The sequence below is a fragment of the Microtus pennsylvanicus genome, chromosome 3 (assembly GCF_037038515.1).
Source record: "Microtus pennsylvanicus isolate mMicPen1 chromosome 3, mMicPen1.hap1, whole genome shotgun sequence".
NCBI classification, from domain to species: domain Eukaryota; kingdom Metazoa; phylum Chordata; class Mammalia; order Rodentia; family Cricetidae; genus Microtus; species Microtus pennsylvanicus.
Window position 1 is genome coordinate 30,610,058 of NC_134581.1, and position 17,420 is coordinate 30,627,477.

The following is a 17,420-nucleotide window of genomic DNA, read 5'->3' on the forward strand; positions in this document are numbered from 1 at the left end:
TCCTATTTTTCAAAATAACCATTCTTAATATAATATACAAATATTTTGTGAATACACAAATGTGTATAACAAATCCCTAAAGTTATATAGTCATATCTGTTGTGATCAGAAAGAAAAAAGTGAAAGAGTATCTTTCCTTCTTTTTCTTTCTTTCTTTCTTTTTTTTTTTTGTCTTTTTAAGACAAGGTTTCTCTGTAGCTTTGGAGCCTGTCCTGGAACTAGCTCTTGTAGACCATGCAGTCTTCGAACTCACAAAGATCCGCCTGTCTCTGCCTCCCAAGTGCTGGGATTAAAGGCATGCACCACCACCACCAGGCAGAGTATCTCTCTCTCTCTCTCCTCTCTTGTTCACTTTCTCTCTCTCTCTGCATGTGTGCGTGTGTGTGTGTGTGTGTGTGTGTGTGTGTGTGTGTGTGTGTGTGCATCCCACAATGCTTATGGAGGTCATATGACAACCATGTACAGTATAAATCTTTGACTTCATTTATTTGTTTGGTTTTGGTTTTGGGTGTTCTTTTGTTTTGTTTTATTCTGATGCATACTGAGGCTATCTTGCTCAGGAACTTCTGGAAATTGCTGTGTCTGTCTCCCATCTACCCAGAAGAGCTATCACATCTGGGTTTTATATGGGTTCTTTGGATGTGAACTCAAGTCTGTCAAAGCCCCTTTACCCCTGTACCACCTTCTTAGCTTAATATAAAAGTTTCAATAAGGAACAAACACAATGGACAAAAAGAATAGCACAATTCTTAGGAAGAATGGCACCTCTACAAGAAATGGGGTTTATTATATTAGTTAAGAGAAGTTGTTGCTTGGCTTTGCTTCCAGGACCATTTGCAGGAGGTTTTATTTTTATGGATTAGCAAGCGGCTCACAATTTTGTTGCATGATACGCTTTATAACATCATTTGCTCTTCATGAGACAGACTATTCAGAGACACTCAGTCCTTAAGGCTCTGGAACTCTGCCGTCCAGCAGATCTGCAGCTTCTGGTCTTCAGCTCTTCATAAATCTTGTCATCTGCTACCTCATCTCCTGTCCTACTGCTAAAGCTTTTATTCTGCCTTTTCATCACAGTTGCTCCTCTGGCTGTTCTGCCACCATCATGACTGTTACCCCTTCTACAGTTACTGCTGTAGTTCTTCATGTTACCATGTCAGCACACTCTACTAATGGTGAAGCTTAAAAGTAACCAAGAAATTCCCACTCAACAGAAACCTCTGTGTTATAACAGCAGGGGAAAGCACAGGGGTGTCTCGGTGGTGAATTAGAGGACAGGCTGGCTTCCAAAGACAGAAAGGTGTGGGGAACATGTTTACTTCCGTCACAGCAGGCTTTCACTTTAATGTCAGACTGTTTGTACCAGTTACAGCACAGGTCTTCATCCAAATGAGATGTTTTAATGAATAAATCTTGCTGAAGATCAAAGTGCAGAGCTAAACAACTAGAGGTCAGGGAGTGGTAGCACACACCTTTAATCCCAGGACTCAGGAGGCAGAGGCAGTGGGATTTCTGTTATCACAAAGGTGATACCAGCAGTTGGGATCATGTGCCTTTAATCCCAGAACTAGGGGGATAGAGACAAGAGTGATGTGTTGGGCGGAGAGAGGAATATAAGGCAGAAAGAGAAAGGAGGTCAGGCAGTCTGAGGCTTGGTGGAGACAATTGCAGTCTGAGGATGAAGTCTGAGGACAAGATTGTCCCTTCAGTATGAGCATTAGTAGAGTCCCTCAAGTGAGACTATCTGGAGGCATCTACTCCCTCGTGTTTGCCTACCACACCAGCTCTTACATTCTTTCTGCACCCTCTTCTGCAATAATCCCCGAGATTTCAGAGGAGGGGACATGATATACATGTTTTATTCAGTGTTGAACATTCTTCAATCATTGTTCTCTGTACTTTGGTCAATTTTGGGTCTCTGTAGTAACACCATAATTTACAATTAAAAGATTTTCTTATGAAAGCTGAGAGACACATTAAACCGTTGATATAATATTAAGTCATTTTATCATTATAATTAGGAGTCAGTTTAATGGTTTTGGTTTGGCAGCATAATAGTGGTTCTCTGCTAAAGCCTAAGACCTGTCAAGACAAAGATTTATCGACAACAATGGTGTCCGGTGCATGTTTCAACTTGAATATTGGAACTTAAATTCAAGCAGGAAGTGTTTGGTTACACCAATGATGTTTGTGCTACTGTTGTATGAGTGGGCATGTCTTGACAGGCTCGTCAGTCTTGAGCTAATAGGGTTCACAGATGGGTCAGACTGATGAATACCTTGGTCCTCTGAGAGTGTACACAGCACATTCTAGCACTAGGAAAGCTAGAAAGTAGGCATGAGGCTTCTAGGTCAGTAAAAGTCTAATATCTCCACAATCTATGACTCAAGGATGGGGTACATTGTACAATAGGGTCTTTCTGTCAAGTTCTGGAAGATAACCAAAGGCATTGACGATAGCCCCTCTAACTGGAGGAGAATGGAATCTCAAAGATTTCCTGATTGTGGAGTGTGTGATGGGGGAGTGTCATATATCAATCTGTTGATTTCATTGGCTAAGCAATAAAGAAACTGCTAGGCCCATTGGATAGGCCCACCCTTAGGTGGGTGGAGTAAACAGAACAGAATGCCAGGAGGAAGAGGAAGTGAGCTCAGACTCGACAGCTCTCCTCTCCAGAGCAGACGCAGGAGAGACGCCATGCTACCTGCTCCAGGGAAGACGCACGCTATGAAGCTCCAACCTAGAATCTTCCCGGTAAGCGCACCTAGGGGTGCTACACAGATGATTAGAAACAGGCTAAATTCATATGTGAGAATTAGCCTAGAAGAGGCTACATAGAAATGGGCCAAAGCAGTGTTTAAAAGAATACAGTGTCTGTGTAATCATTTCTGGGCATAAGCTAAGCCAGGCAGCCGGGAGCTGGGTTTCGGGAAGCGGCCCGCAGGTCCTTCAACAGAATGGCGCCCACGTGATGGGCTAAACCCACTTACAAAACCTGAGAAGGCTTAAAAATAATGGAGAGAGAGTTTAACACAGATTTTTGCTGTTTGTTCGTGGCGTGTCGTAGAGAGATTTCCTGATTCAGCAACAGCAGAAGAAAAAAAAGCTGCGTTATTTTAAAGCGCTGCTTCCTGGGGCTGTGCCACCAGTGCAAACTCTGGCTTTATGTTTGTGTTCCCGCTTGGGATCGGAAGGAGAGTGCTCTGAGACCTTGACGATGACTCAGAGCTCCCCGCCTGCTCCTGGGAAGAAGGCAGAATCAGGCTTAGGCAGGCGGAAGAGCATGGCGGATTCCTGCCGCCATACAGGGACGTGTTTTCAGACTGCACAGTGCTCTGCGTGTCAGATTTGGATGTAACTTGGATGAAAAGAATATCTGTGCTACACGCTCAGTCTCAGAATTAAAGTGCTGAGTGCCGCTCCTACCTGGTGACCCCAGAGCTAGCACAAAATGGTACGTCCTCCATTTTGAAATTTTCCTGACTCAGCTTCAGCTGCAAAGCCTGCAGCTCATTAAGAGGTCCTGCCACGAAACACTTAAATGGTGTTGACGAAAAGCTGAACGCATGCTTTTCGGTTTTCAACCTTAGCAGGAAAAAAGCTGCGCCGTTTAAAAATGCCGGCTTTCATGGTGCCCTCTGGCGTGCGGGCATACATCGAGGAAGAATGTTGTATACATAATAAATAAATCTTTAAAAAAAAATGCCGGCTTTCTGGGCCATCCTGCAAGGGCAAACTCTGACTGTTTGAGGCAGGAGGGCCGGCTACAGAGAGAGGACTTGAGTGTTGTCCGTTGTAGCTCGCTGGCTAGCAGGGACCTTGAAATGCCAGTTGTGGCTATAAACATGGCTACAGCCAGTACCTCAGCCATGAGGCTGGAAAGCTAAGGATCCAGCCGTCAAAGCCACGCCTTTAGTCCTACTGATATTGCTTAGTAAATTAAAGGCTCTTGTGGTCAGAAAAAGAGAGATATACAGTAAAGAGAGATTCAAAGACAGAAAAAAATTCTGAATGGTTTAAAGTGTGTTAAAAATATATGCAGACTAAAAGTTAAAATTCTTAAAGTAAAACCTCTGTGACTTCAAGGTGTGGTAGCACACGCCTTTAATCCAGTGCCTAGAAGGCAGAGATGAACAGATCTCTGTGAGTTCAAGGTGTAGTAGCAAACACCTTTAATCCCAATGCCTGGGAGGCAGAGACAGGCGGATCTCTGAGAGTTCAAAGACAGCCTGGTCTACAGATATACGCTCAAAAAGCAAAAAGTTAACTTAGAAATGTCAGAGCTTAGATTCTTAAGCGCCTAGTGATTTAAAGGCACAAATCAAAAGTGCTCCTGGATAGTAAAAAATTGCAGATTCACAATGGGACAGATTCAGACCGCTAAACGAGTCACACTGTTGGATGAATGTACGTTGGCTTGGGAGAGAGAAGAAAAAGAATATAGAGAATAAAGTTAATGGTTTAAAAAGAAAAAAGTAAAAGTAAAGTCTTTAAAGAGACAGAGTACAGATAGTTATAGATATAAATAAAAATAAGCCGCATAAAGATGGAAAATTCACAGAGAGTCTGGATTATGTACATTGTGTTTTCTTTAAAATTTTTGACTGTGAAGGAGCTCAGTACAGAGAGACATTTCATTATATGGGCTGCCAAGTGGAACCAGAACGGATATCATGAGGGTATGATTTCAGAATTTGGATCTAAGGATATGATACTTTGGAAAAGAGATTCTTCTTTTGTTTTCACAGAGGATGAGACTCTATGGATTTCTTCTATTCCGATTTGGTATGATGGACCACGTCCTCCTGAAGGGTTGCTGTGAACATCTTCAGAAAATTGCTTCACTCAACTGCCAACTGAGATGACCCTGGCACACAGGTTATACCATGAAAGGCCTAATTAACGACGCCCCCATTCAGCAGGAAGCAGTTTGGAGAGAAAAAACTGCGCCCATGTTCCCAAAATATGGTTTATAAACGTTCTTTTACATTTAAAGGGGGAAATGATATAGGTATGAATAATTTGCATTAGTATGGATTTTAAGGTCAATTTTGTTATATGTATATGCATATTTCTGCTATTGATTAAGATATTGTGATTGTGTAGTTCATTAAAAAATGTAATGTATAATTAAGAAATACAGATTAGTGGATAATCATCAGTAATAGTCAAGCTTGTAGTCATGTTAGATTTTCTAGATACATAGAGATATATTTTAGATAGACATTCTTCATGTCTTTCAAAGATTACAGAATAGGACATTTAATGTTTTAATAACTGAGGACTTTTCATGACAATGAGACACTCTGCTCCTGGCAGCACCAATCTACTTCAAGAGGAAGATGGGCATCGAAGAGGCACCTTATGGAGTTTGATAGCCATTTGGGCAAGAAACTGCTCTTGCCTGGACTATTGCATAAACTGGACACAGAGAACCCACAGAGAGAGGACTACTGAACTTGCCTAAGGTGAGATGATCTTTCGGGATTCCTGATTCATGAAAGAGTCTGCGAGACATTCTGCAGGACACAACAGATAGTGACTGAACTGACTTTGAATTTTCCTGCTTTATGGAAATGTCTGCTGGATACTATGGGCCTGAAGGCTGAAGATGGATGCCCCAACGGTACAGAGGAACTTTGGGTGACTGTCCAGGCAGCGAGATGTCTCTGTCATTTCTAGAGTTTTAAAAGTTGCTTTTTTCTTGTTTGCTTATGTAGTATTGTATCTTTCTGGAGTCTTTGATGGAGTTAAAAATAGTTAGTTATAGTTATAGTTTTCCTTAGTTATGATAAAGATTATTGTAATTTTTACTTGATAACTGTTTTGTTATATGTAATTTTGCTATGTTAAGGTTAAAGCCTTCCTTTTTTTGTTTAAACAGAAAAAGGGGAAGTGATGGGGGAGTGTCATATATCAATCTGTTGATTTCATTGGCTAAGCAATAAAGAAACTGCTAGGCCCATTGAATAGGCCCACCCTTAGGTGGGTGGAGTAAACAGAACAGAATGCCAGGAGGAAGAGGAAGTGAGCTCAGACTCGACAGCTCTCCTCTCCGGAGCAGACGCAGGAGAGACGCCATGCTACCTGCTCCAGGGAAGACGCACGCTATGAAGCTCCAACCTAGAATCTTCCCGGTAAGCGCACCTAGGGGCGCTACACAGATGATTAGAAACAGGCTAAATTAATATGTGAGAATTAGCCTAGAAGAGGCTACATAGAAATGGGCCAAAGCAGTGTTTAAAAGAATACAGTATCTGTGTAATCATTTCTGGGCATAAGCTAAGCCAGGCACCCGGGAGCTGGGTTTCGGGAAGCGGCCCGCAGGTCCTTCAACAAGTGTGTGTGTGTGTGTGTGTGTGTGTGTGTGTGTGTGTGTGTGTGTGTGTGTAAGGCTTAACCTTACTCTTAATCAAGGAAGAATAAACAAAATAAGAGAAGTGTCCATCCCTGCCCCCCCCCCAACGTAGGTGGTTACTGAGCCTTTTCCTCATTGACTGGTGTCTAACCTTATTGTCTTTTGAGATTAGGTTTTAAAATAATCAGTACAAAGGGTATAAATGGGGACAAGGGCATATTTGTGGGGACATGAAAAGTGAATGCTATCCTGAGTGTGCATTATTGACATTGTGTATGGCATGTCAAGCACCCAATTCTTTGGGCTGATGAGAAACTGTCAAAGCTTTCGCCATAGGCCTGGCTCAGAAGTGGCTATGCCTTACTCTGGTCCAGGTACAAATATTTATGACTAAAAGGCAATGTGTGCAAATACTACAACTGCAGCTTTGACTTGATGCATGCTTATAGCCTGAGACTGCTCACTACATAGAGCTTCTACTGAGACAAGCTAATTTCTCCCTGTGTTCCACATAATAAATAAGCTTAGGTTGCAGTGGTAGTTGGTACCCCTTAATCAGAATGCTTGCACCCCTCCTGACCTCAGCTTTTCTGTGTACGTGTCTATGTAGACACACAGCCCTTTCTTAATTTCCTTTAATTCCCAGCCAAGTTTCCAGAGCCAAGCTCTGCAGGTCACAGCACAATACCACAAGGGGAAAAGGGCCATTACTTTCCTGGAAAAGAGTAGAGGGCTTTTGAGCAAACAAAGGTTTTACTAAGTGTACTTTTAAGTTGTTTCCTTAACTGACAAGAACAAAGAAATCATTTAGAAGTTCCATGTATTCAGTGTAAAATAATGAGGGCAGTGGGTAATAGAACTGAATTACCTGACTGTGCAGAGCCATAGAGATATGTTGACCTCTATCCAGAGATGATTGATGAGGTAAAAAAGAGGCAAGACACCTGCATCAGATGCAGCCTGAGGAAGATTTTCAAACTCCAAATCAGCTAAGGCTTTTCCAAGCAGAGGAGAATGAAAGCCAAGTTATCTATGCATGAGATGTCTAGCCAGTGGGATTATCCAGACCAGTGAACATGACTCTGTATTTGTTATGGGACCGTAAGGAGCTTCCTGTGGACCTAGCAGTCCATGAAGATGCTATCAGGTACTTGTGGATGAGACAAAGATGTGTAGGGAGGGTTTACTATGGAGCCAATATGCAGTCAGCACATCTAGAGTCCCCTCTTACAGTTCTAGCTATTTACTTTGTTGAAGTCTTGAGGCTTGTTACAGTTTATCTCTGAAACTTACTTTAAAAGTCGTGTTGAAGGCATGGACTCCAATGTAACCATGTACAGAGTTGAGGGTCCTGATGGTGATTGGGTTATGAGGGCTCTAAACTCATCAATGGGTTACATGATTAATCAGTTCACAGCTTAGGGACTATTAGGAGATGGAGACTAGTTGAAGGAAGTAGGCTTCAAGTTGATTTTCTTGCTTATTTTTTTCACAGCAATAGAAAGCTGGTTCACCTTCCTAGACCAGGATGGAGTGGGGAGGACTTTGGACTTTCCACAGGGCAGGGAACCCTGACTGCTCTTCAGACTGGAGAGGGAGGGGGAGAGGAGTGGGGGGAGGGGGAGATGAGTGGGAGGGGGGGAGGAGGCTGAAAATTTTTTTTCAATAAAAAAAAAAGAAAGAAAGAAAGCTGGCTCCCATAGGGTTGGAAACGGTTCCTTCCTTGCTCCTGTAAATACCAATTACTTTGACTTCCACAAACCACAAATGTTTTCAAGGACTTTGAGAACAGTGGATCATTTCCAGGTTTTAATCCCCCACCTATATCTCTAAGAAGAATCAATACCTAGGGCAGCTAAAGCCAAACAAAAGGTGATCTTCACAGCATTTGATGTGAAAGTCAGAATTACTTCTTAGACTGCAGAATGTAAGTTGTATATGGAAACAAGAAAAACATTAGCCTTATTATATCTTCCCATTTTGTGCTCCTCAGCGACCAAGAGAATTGTCAGTTGGTGGTAACATTCTCAAAGCAGGCTTTCTTATGAGCAATGGATTTCAATAGTCAATATGTGCAAGTCTTTGCTCTAAATAGATGTGCTCTCATCCAGGCTTGGTTTTTCCACTTAGGCAGCATAGGCACATTAAACTGATTATAATTTTTGAGGTTTGTTATGGTTTATCTCTGTCATTTACTTCTGAACTTGTGTTGAAAGCTTAAACCTAAATGTAGCAGTGTACAGAGTCGGGTCCCTGAATGGTAATCAGGTTATGAGGGTTCTACCCTCGTTAATGGGTTATTGGTTAAACAGTCCTCAGCTTAGGAACTCTTAGGATGTGGGTTCCTTGAATAAGGCTGGGTTATGATGTTCATTAGCAGAATAAGTCCTAAGATTTTTCGTACAAAAATCATTTGTTTATACTTCAGTTGCAGATGTGTTAGCCGTATATCATTTAGTCTTCGTGCCTCTGGGACAAAATGCTTGGCATAAGTATTAAGGGAGTAAGGTAGCTCCAGCTGAAGTTAGAATGAAAAGAAAAAAGGAGGTAAATAATTGAAGTCAGATGCCCTACAACTATCCTAGTGTGTAGAAAATTAAGGCTGAAAGACTCTAGGCCAAGACCAATCTGTGTGCTTTGGGAGACCCTTTCTCAGAGAGGGGAAGAGAGAGAACAGTGTGAGGCAAAATGGACCCACAGAATTGAAGTTGGTAGCCATCAAGCCGTGGAAGTTTAAGAGTAGAGGGAGGAGGACAAGATGGGAGTGCAGTCTCTCTCTCTGCTGTCACTTACCTTAAGTCAAGTTCTGGGTGTGTCTCGCTCGAGTCACTTGCATGGATGTAGGATGTGGTCGCTCGAGTCACTTGCATGGATGTAGCTGCAGTTCATCTCTGGGTCCTTACATACCTGTCACAGGTTTATATTCTGCCCCTACATGCCATTTGTCAAGATGGAACAGATCTGTTCCATCTTGACAAATGGTCAGAGGGTTCAGACCTATTCTTGCCCCTTCAAGGTTATACAACAGAATGTTTTGAACTTCAAAGACCAGCCAACAGGCTGTTTTGACTCAGAGCATGGTTACCAGGTGTTTGGAGATGAAGGATGGTAATTATGTTTACTTGTTCTTTGAATGAGCAAAGTCTTTTGCCTTCCCCCTCTTGATTGGGGTATATAAGAACTTTGAGTTATAAACTTGGAGCTCATCACAATATTCACTGTATGTCCTCATGACTCTATCTTCTGTTTTTCAGCTATTTTTTTCCTCAACCCACACTCCCCTCCTCTGGAACATATGGATCCATCAGGCCGGACTCAACACCCAGCAAAGAGGGCATAGAAGAGGGCATAGGAACACAGTCCATCTTTGTGCCATCCATTGTTTGAGCATAGGTGCAATTTGTCTATATTATTGCACATTTTCTTCTCTAGCCCCTTGAGTTGGTGCCCTCCAATAAAGACCAAATCTTTGTGGTATTCACTTTCTGTGCTGATTTTTGTGGATTCTGCCCTAAAACCAGAGCATGTCATTTTGGGGTTGGTTGGTCAGTTTGATTGCTCCAAATGTCTTTCAGTCTCTAGGTACTGGATAGACAGATAGAGCTCTTCTGTGGGACAATGATCTTTATCCTGTCACTTGTATTATTTTTTTAATAAAATGCTAATTGGCCAGTCATCAGGCAGGAAGTATAAGTGGAGTGACAGCCACCAGGCAGGAAGTAGAGGCGTGGCAACGAGAATTATGGGAAGAGGAAAGTTTCAGTCTGCAGTCATCTCCCAGACACAGAGCAAGCAAGATGTGACTGCCTCACCGAAAAAGGTACCAAGCCATGTGGCTAACACAGACAAGAATTATGGGCTAATATAAGTTATAAAAGTTAATAAGAAGCCTGAGCTACTAGGTCAACTAGCTTATAGTTAATGTAGACCTCTGTGTGATTTCTTTGGGACTTAACAACTGTGGGAACCAGGCAGGACAGAAACCTCAGTCAACAAAGCTCTCAGCTTGCCTGTTTGTGTATCTTATACCCTATGACCATTAAGCAATTGCCACTGCTCGTTCTTTTTTTGGTGAGTCAGTGAGTCAAACACCAGTCTATAGTTCACTCCAGTTGTCCAGCATATAGGACACTTTGTAGTTATGACTCAGTTAGACTATCTCTAGGGAAAGATAATCTTCTGGCCCGGTCTTACTGTATAGTTCTCTGATATTTGCCTTTATTTGCCCAGAATAAGCTGTGAGGGGAAGGACTTTTACCTTTGGAACCCATGAGACACAAAAAGCAGAAGTCTTTTGACAATGGCTTCTTGCCACTGCTCTAGTGGAGTATTGAAAGGGAATGATTTTTGCTATACCTACATGGCACATGAATTCTAGGATTCCCATCTTGTTGGGCTGTAGAATTGTTCAATAGTAAATTCAATGTTGACAGTGTTTTTGAATATTTGTTCTGTATTATACTTAGACCCCCCCCCCCCACCTCTCTCCAATCTAATTCTGCTCTCTAAGGTGCCTAAAGTTTTTGTGCCATTTTAGGTGTGAGTGTGTCTGTAAGCCATTCTTAAATACTACATAAATGGCGTATTTTTAAAAGGTAAAGTCAAATGAAGAAAAGCATAGGAAAATCCTACAACTATCCAACAGCTACATTTGTAGGCAGTTAGGTAATTATAAGTGATTATTGTCAAATGCTATTGGAGAGATTTATGCTAATGGCTACTCACTTTATCTCACAGTAAAATATTAATTTAATAAGTTACTTACTCTCTTTTTACTAGAACATTAACTAAATCACTTTGGGAAAATAAAACCTAGAAGCAGAATCTAATTGGAAACACTGTTAAACAAGGAAGCACTCCTGTATCTGTTGAGGGTTTCATTATGCTTCAGCTGGGGGAAGTTCCATAAAACCCAACTGAAGTCTTCACAGTCCTAGCTAAAATTCATACTTACTAAAGCCTCAAGTGGAAGAATGAACCTGGAATTTTACTTCTTTTATTTCAACAAATAATGCGTTAAAATTTTCACTAAATTTCCAGGATCCAAGAACCTAAAAGTCAATCAACCTTGTATTCAAATACTTATGGAACCTAACCAGGGAAGAAAAAAACCAATTAAACCAATAGTAATGCTTCCAGGAAATAGGAAATTTAAATACATTTGCATGAAAGGCTATGGAAACAGGGCCAGGACAAGAGAACAAAGAACATAGAATCTTCAGTGTCATCTCAGCCCCCCAGACATGGTACTTTAAAGATCATTTTTACATGGGTTAAGTTATCTGTTAAATAAATTATGGGAAGTCACATTGATTCCTGTGATTTGCTCAGACTGAAGGAGCACCATCTAGACAACTACAAAGAGACCTGGAACTCCAGGAGGTAGCATCCTTGGAAGGGAAAATTTGAGGTGCAAATGAACACATTAGAACCATTCAACCTGGGAGAGAGAAAAGTGAAATTGGAGAGAAAAAGTTGCTTCACAAAAAGTTAAAACAAACCCTGACTGCTCTTTAGACTGGAGAGGGAGGGGAAGAAAATGGGAGGAGGAGAGGAGGTGAAAATTTATAATTAAAAAAAAAAGAAAAGAAAAAAATTTAAAAAGTTAAAACAAATGGATCAGTGCAAAGAGTGCCAAAGAACATGCTTGCTTATTGATTAGGAAAGACTGTATCATAGAAGTTAAAAAAATACACTTTCCAGAGAAATACTGATATGTTTTTCCAGAAGCAAGAATACTTAAATAAACTTTTTAGCTCAGTGAAAACTAAAAGTGGAATATTGTATGTTCAAATATCACGAAATTTCCAGGTTAGAAACAGCAGCCCTAATCTGACCTCCAGGTCCATTAAAGAACTGAAGGTCCAAGAAGTCGATATTGACTTCACTTTTGTGATATTGCCTTATGCATTGTAGGAGCTGCAATCTTTCTCATTTGGTCTAGAATGGGAAATTACAGGCTTTGAGATATAGTGAAACACAGATCTAAATCCCAGATCCACCAATTACTTATTGCTGGGCAGAGAATAAATTCTAAAATTTACCATTTTCTCCTTGAAATGTGGTCATGAAATTTAAAGTTTCCACCTAAGTTCCATTTTACATAGGAATTCACATACATGTTTTCTTCTGATGAAGATGCAAATTAAAAGAATTGCATTTTAAAAGCGTATGGCTGTGAGCTGCCACGTGGTTGCTGGGAACTGAAAACTACCTGATCATCTCATTAGATGCTGAAAAAGCCTTCAACAAAATACAATATCCCTTCATGATGAAGGTCTGTACATATCTATCTGAAGGACTCCGAGTCAACATATCAGAGATGCTTGCACATCCATGTTTATTGCAACATCCCTGAGAAGAGCCAAGTTATGGAATCTACTTCACTCTCAACAGATAAACTGATACAGAAAATGTGGCACATATATGCTCTAGGTTTTTAATCACCTGTGAAGAAGAATGAAATTGGGTTGTTTTCAGAAAAATGGACACAAATGTGAACATCACATTGTGTGAAATAATGCCGACTCAGAATGACAAATATCAGATATCTTCACTCATTTGTGGACACTAGATTTTATACAGATTCACAAAATCATATATATATATATATATATATGAATATATGTGTACATACACACATATATAAATGAATATATAATTTACAGGGGGAGCAGAAGTAAAACTGTGTGCAGAAAGATGACCTGGGAAAAGGAAAGGGGGAAGGTGAGGGAGGTGAATATAAGGAAAACACAGGATGCACTTGAATGAGTGTGCCTTTATGCACAGTATCACTCTAGCAATCAATATATACCAGTTAATGCCCCAGAGAGGAGTAAAAGCTTGTCCCACTGCAGCCCTAAAGCTGCTGAGCTCCAGTAACTGCTGTCAATTGCATTTGTTGGCCATGGCTCCTTGTTTTGTTCTGTTTGTTGTTGTCATTGTTTTGTTGTACTGAAAGACCCCCAGAGCAGGAAGACTCTCACTCAAGTCTCAGGATAACATGACCCCCTCCGCCCCCCAGGAACTCACGAGATACCATCCTTGCTGCAATCACAAGAGGTTTATTGAAAGAACAGGAACCAGTGCACTGGGGCCGAGACTCATATCCCACACAGGGGAGGAGTTCAACCCTGAGTAGCTGGGAGAAGGGGTATGTAAGGGAAGAAACCATAACCCAGTAATTCAAAGAGGGTAGGGAGGGCATCATTGGAAAATTCTGAAAATGCCAGTGATAATCACAAGGGGGTAACTCCCCATTTCTCAAAATTATTCTCAAGATTATAATCTAACTTTATGGTCAGCTAATTCCTGGAACAGAGTCACTAAACTGGCTAAACTAGATTTTTTGCTCTTCTCTTCCTGCTATATTTTTGGCTCTATTTTTCCTGCTAGAGGGGTCTGGATTTATCTGTGTCTTTTAGTACCTCAAGCTCAGGATCCATGTATGCTCATTTCTTTCTGCAAAAGATCCTGAGAATGTAATAACAGTCTTGAGTGAGCTTGATTCAAAAATTCAAATAGACTTTTGAAGATACCTGGGGAGTGTGTAAAATCTTTGCATAGAGGTAGAGGGAAAGTAATGGTGATCATAGAGCAGCCAGAGAGAGAAGGCAGCAAGGGCTGGAAGCACACTGTTTTGCAGAAGCGAAAACCATGAGATTGAGTGCAGTTTCCAACTAGGCACGTAGGAGTTGTTCTAGTTTTGAATGAACATTCAGATGACTTCATTGCTCCCTTGGTGTCACAGCCATCACATGTAAAAAGCTTTGACTGGTCTTCTAGCTGATGAAAGGTCTGTGGCCTGTTGCCCCTTCTGCCCTCCCTACAAGCAGCTGTATGAACAAGGCCTCTGGGTGAGCTAGTGCCAACCTGTCAGCTGACTGCAGACACACCATGAAGAAGTCAGAACTGGGCAGGAAAATCTCGAGTTGAATATAATAATCACTTACTAAATTTAATGTGGTTTATTTTTTTTAAAGAAAACATGATACTAACAGTTTTAGTAAAATAAAACTTTAAATATTATTGACAGAGGTTGCTTGTTTATTTTCTGGCCACCCTGAATATAGCCAAGCTGAAAAAGATATATAGAGAAAAGAGCCGGAGTCAGGAAGAAGCCATGGGGCTTCCAAAAGAGAAAGACCCAAGCCACCAGCCAGAACTTTGCCAGTAGACCACAAGCCTCATGGTAAAATAAAAAATAATAGAAATTTATTAATTTAAGATACATGAGCTAGCTAGCAATATGTTTAACTGATTGGCCAAGCAGTGATTTAAATAACATAGTTTCTGTGTGATTATTTTGAGCCAGGGTGGCCAAAAAACAAACAAGCAGCCTTAACCAATAAAATATATTTAGATAAAATACTTTAACTTCTTAAAAAAGATAGATAAAACTTTGTGCCAGTAATCATCAACAGACTACTTCTGATTGATTCTTAGGGCCAGAGTTCTAGATACATTTAGTCCTAGAATGAAAATTTTAAAAAAGAAATGCAATTCAGTTGGTCTAAGAGTACAAATAGACACAGGTGTCAGAAAAATCTTTCAGGTTTGTGCTGTAATTACTGTGTTTATTAAAGTTTAAAAACAGAATTATGAGGATCAAAGCTTCAAGATTCCAACTGACAAGGAATAAGAATGACTGTTCTGTTCCTCTAAAACATCAAAGTAACAGTACTGAGTTTAATGGTCCTTAAAGAACAGCAATAATTCACATATACACATACTTTCATGGATATCCTATTTTAGAAAGTTGGGGGAAAGAGAAAAGTTATATTATTCTTGTCCTTAAAAATTAACATTAATATCTTGTTTCTAATTCTTTCCATCCATGATCACTTGATATTTTTACATGTTTTCACGTTGCTACTGTCACTGCAGGATAAAATAGCCCAAAGACTCAAGTCATTAAATTTCTTCAAATATTATTAATATGAATATTTGCTAGTTTGTTTTAATCTGTTTAACACAGTGTTTTAGAAATGTCTCAGACAAATTTCAGAGTATTTTAACTTTTTTCTACTTGTTTGAGAAACGTTTGCTGCATAGGTTTTACATCCGTATTTACTGTAAAGCTTATGAATACTTTTGATCTACATCTGAAAGGATATAAATATCACACTTCTGGTGTTGGTTCTCAATGTATTTCTTGAAGGTTGTACTTGTAGCTTATGGGCATCTGATCCCATCTTCTTTCTTTTGCCTTGAAGGTTCATCATTAGAAACAAAATTACTCTGCACCATAAGTGAAAGGGTATTCAGTCTTCTCTCTTTTCTCCACTTTGTCAATGGAGATAGTACCATGCTATGTAGCACTGGCTGGCTTGGTACTATCATGTAGCCTAGGCTGACCTCAAATGCATGGCAACCTTCATTCCTCATGTTTCTGAATACAGGCATTAGAAATGCTTTGCCACTCCTAAATGCCAGTTGTTTTCTTTATGCCTTGCCCTGTAGTTAGACTGATGATTATCATAAATGTCATCATAGAATCTTCATCCAGCAACTGATGAAAGTAGATGCATAGATCCACAGCAGAGCACTGGGTTGAGCTCCCAAAATTCAGTCAAAGAGTGGGAGGAATGAGAATACGAGCAAAGGGGTCAAGACCATGATGGGGATACCCACCAAAACAGATTATATGAGCTTTTGGGAGCCCACCAACTCTGGGCTGGCAGCAAGGCAACTAGCATAGGCCCAAACTGGGCCCTTGGAATGAGAATGACAGTTCTATGTTGGGGTAGACAATGGGGCCTTTGGCAATAAGACCAGCACTTATCCTTACTGCTTTTACTGGCTTTTTGGAACCCATGCTCTTAGGAGGGATACCTTGCTCAACCTAAATATAATAGGAAAGGCCTTGGTCTTGCCTAAATCAATGTGCTAGACTTTGTTGACTCTCCATGGAAAGACATATATCCTCTCTGAGGAATAGATGGGAGGTGGGATGGGAGGAAGTTGGAGGGAGCAGGAGTAGGGGAGAGTGTAGGAACTGGGATTGGTATGTAAAATGAGAAAAGATAATTTTTTTTAAATAAATAAATTTTTTAGAAAAAGGTTGTGATGGGGAAACCTGCAGAAACAGTTGACCTGAGTTTGTGGGAGCTCATGGACCCTGGAAGAACAGCTAGTGAGCCAGCATGGGACCTACCTAGGCCCTCTGCATCTGGGTAGTTTGGTCTTTTATAGGACCCCTAGCAGTGGGACCAGGACCTGCTCCTGATACATGAGCTGGCTTTTTGGAGCCTAGTCCCTATGGTGGGATGTCATTGATGAGGGGAGAAGGGGTGAGGGAAGCTTGGTACTTTAAGTTTATTCAACTCTTACACTTCAGACCAAGACCATCAGGGCAATCGCCAGGTCGGGCTCTTTGATTCTCTCAAAATAGTGAGCGTATGCATTGTACATATGCTCCTCATTGTAGGGATATTCTGTAATAACTTGTCTAATTGAAGAAAGTTGCAGTTGCTCGTAGTCAACAACAAATACACTCCCATTCTAGACAGCCTTTGGTTTCTCATGCCAGGCATTGTGTTCTTATTCCATGGAGCAAACACTTGGGAAGTGGAGAAGAAAGTATCAGGAACTGACATAACAGTAGGCTGCAGAAGATTCTGCAGTACGGCAGAGGGTAATCCATCAGAGCTCTGTGACTGTTCTCTTAAGGATCAGCATTCTAACCCCATCTCTATCTTTTCCCATTCGAGCCCTGTGCTGTCTACTGACTTTTAGCCTATTCCAGATTTTACACTCCCCACTTCAAGGCCTTTATGTATTTAGGTGTTGAGGGTAAGGGAGGAACATCAGAGTGCACAGGAAGCTCGCTTTCCCTTAAAAGGAGAATTAGTGTCTGCCCAGTATTCAGAGTGAATTTGATGCAAATTAGAAGCTACAGAACAGAAATCCCGAATCCAAAGTTCTCTTCATTGGCCTGAGCCATTTTCCTGTATTTTGAAATCCCTGGTCTTCACAATGAAGCCTTTTTCCCATTATCTACTATGATTTTAATTTGGGAAACTGCTCATGTTGTTCCAGGGCATGCATTAGATTCCCATAG

At 40.8% G+C, this 17,420-nt stretch overlaps 1 long non-coding RNA gene across 1 annotated transcript in view; it reads left to right on the plus strand.

Annotated features, from left to right (window-relative positions):
- Positions 1-9,692, plus strand: part of LOC142845723 (uncharacterized) — a 40,674-nt gene extending 30,982 nt beyond the window's left edge. The window contains exon 5 of the long non-coding RNA XR_012909969.1: positions 9,613-9,692. This is a non-coding gene — a long non-coding RNA (uncharacterized LOC142845723). The remainder of the gene's footprint in view (positions 1-9,612) is intronic.
- The last annotated feature ends 7,728 nt before the right edge of the window (positions 9,693-17,420 follow it).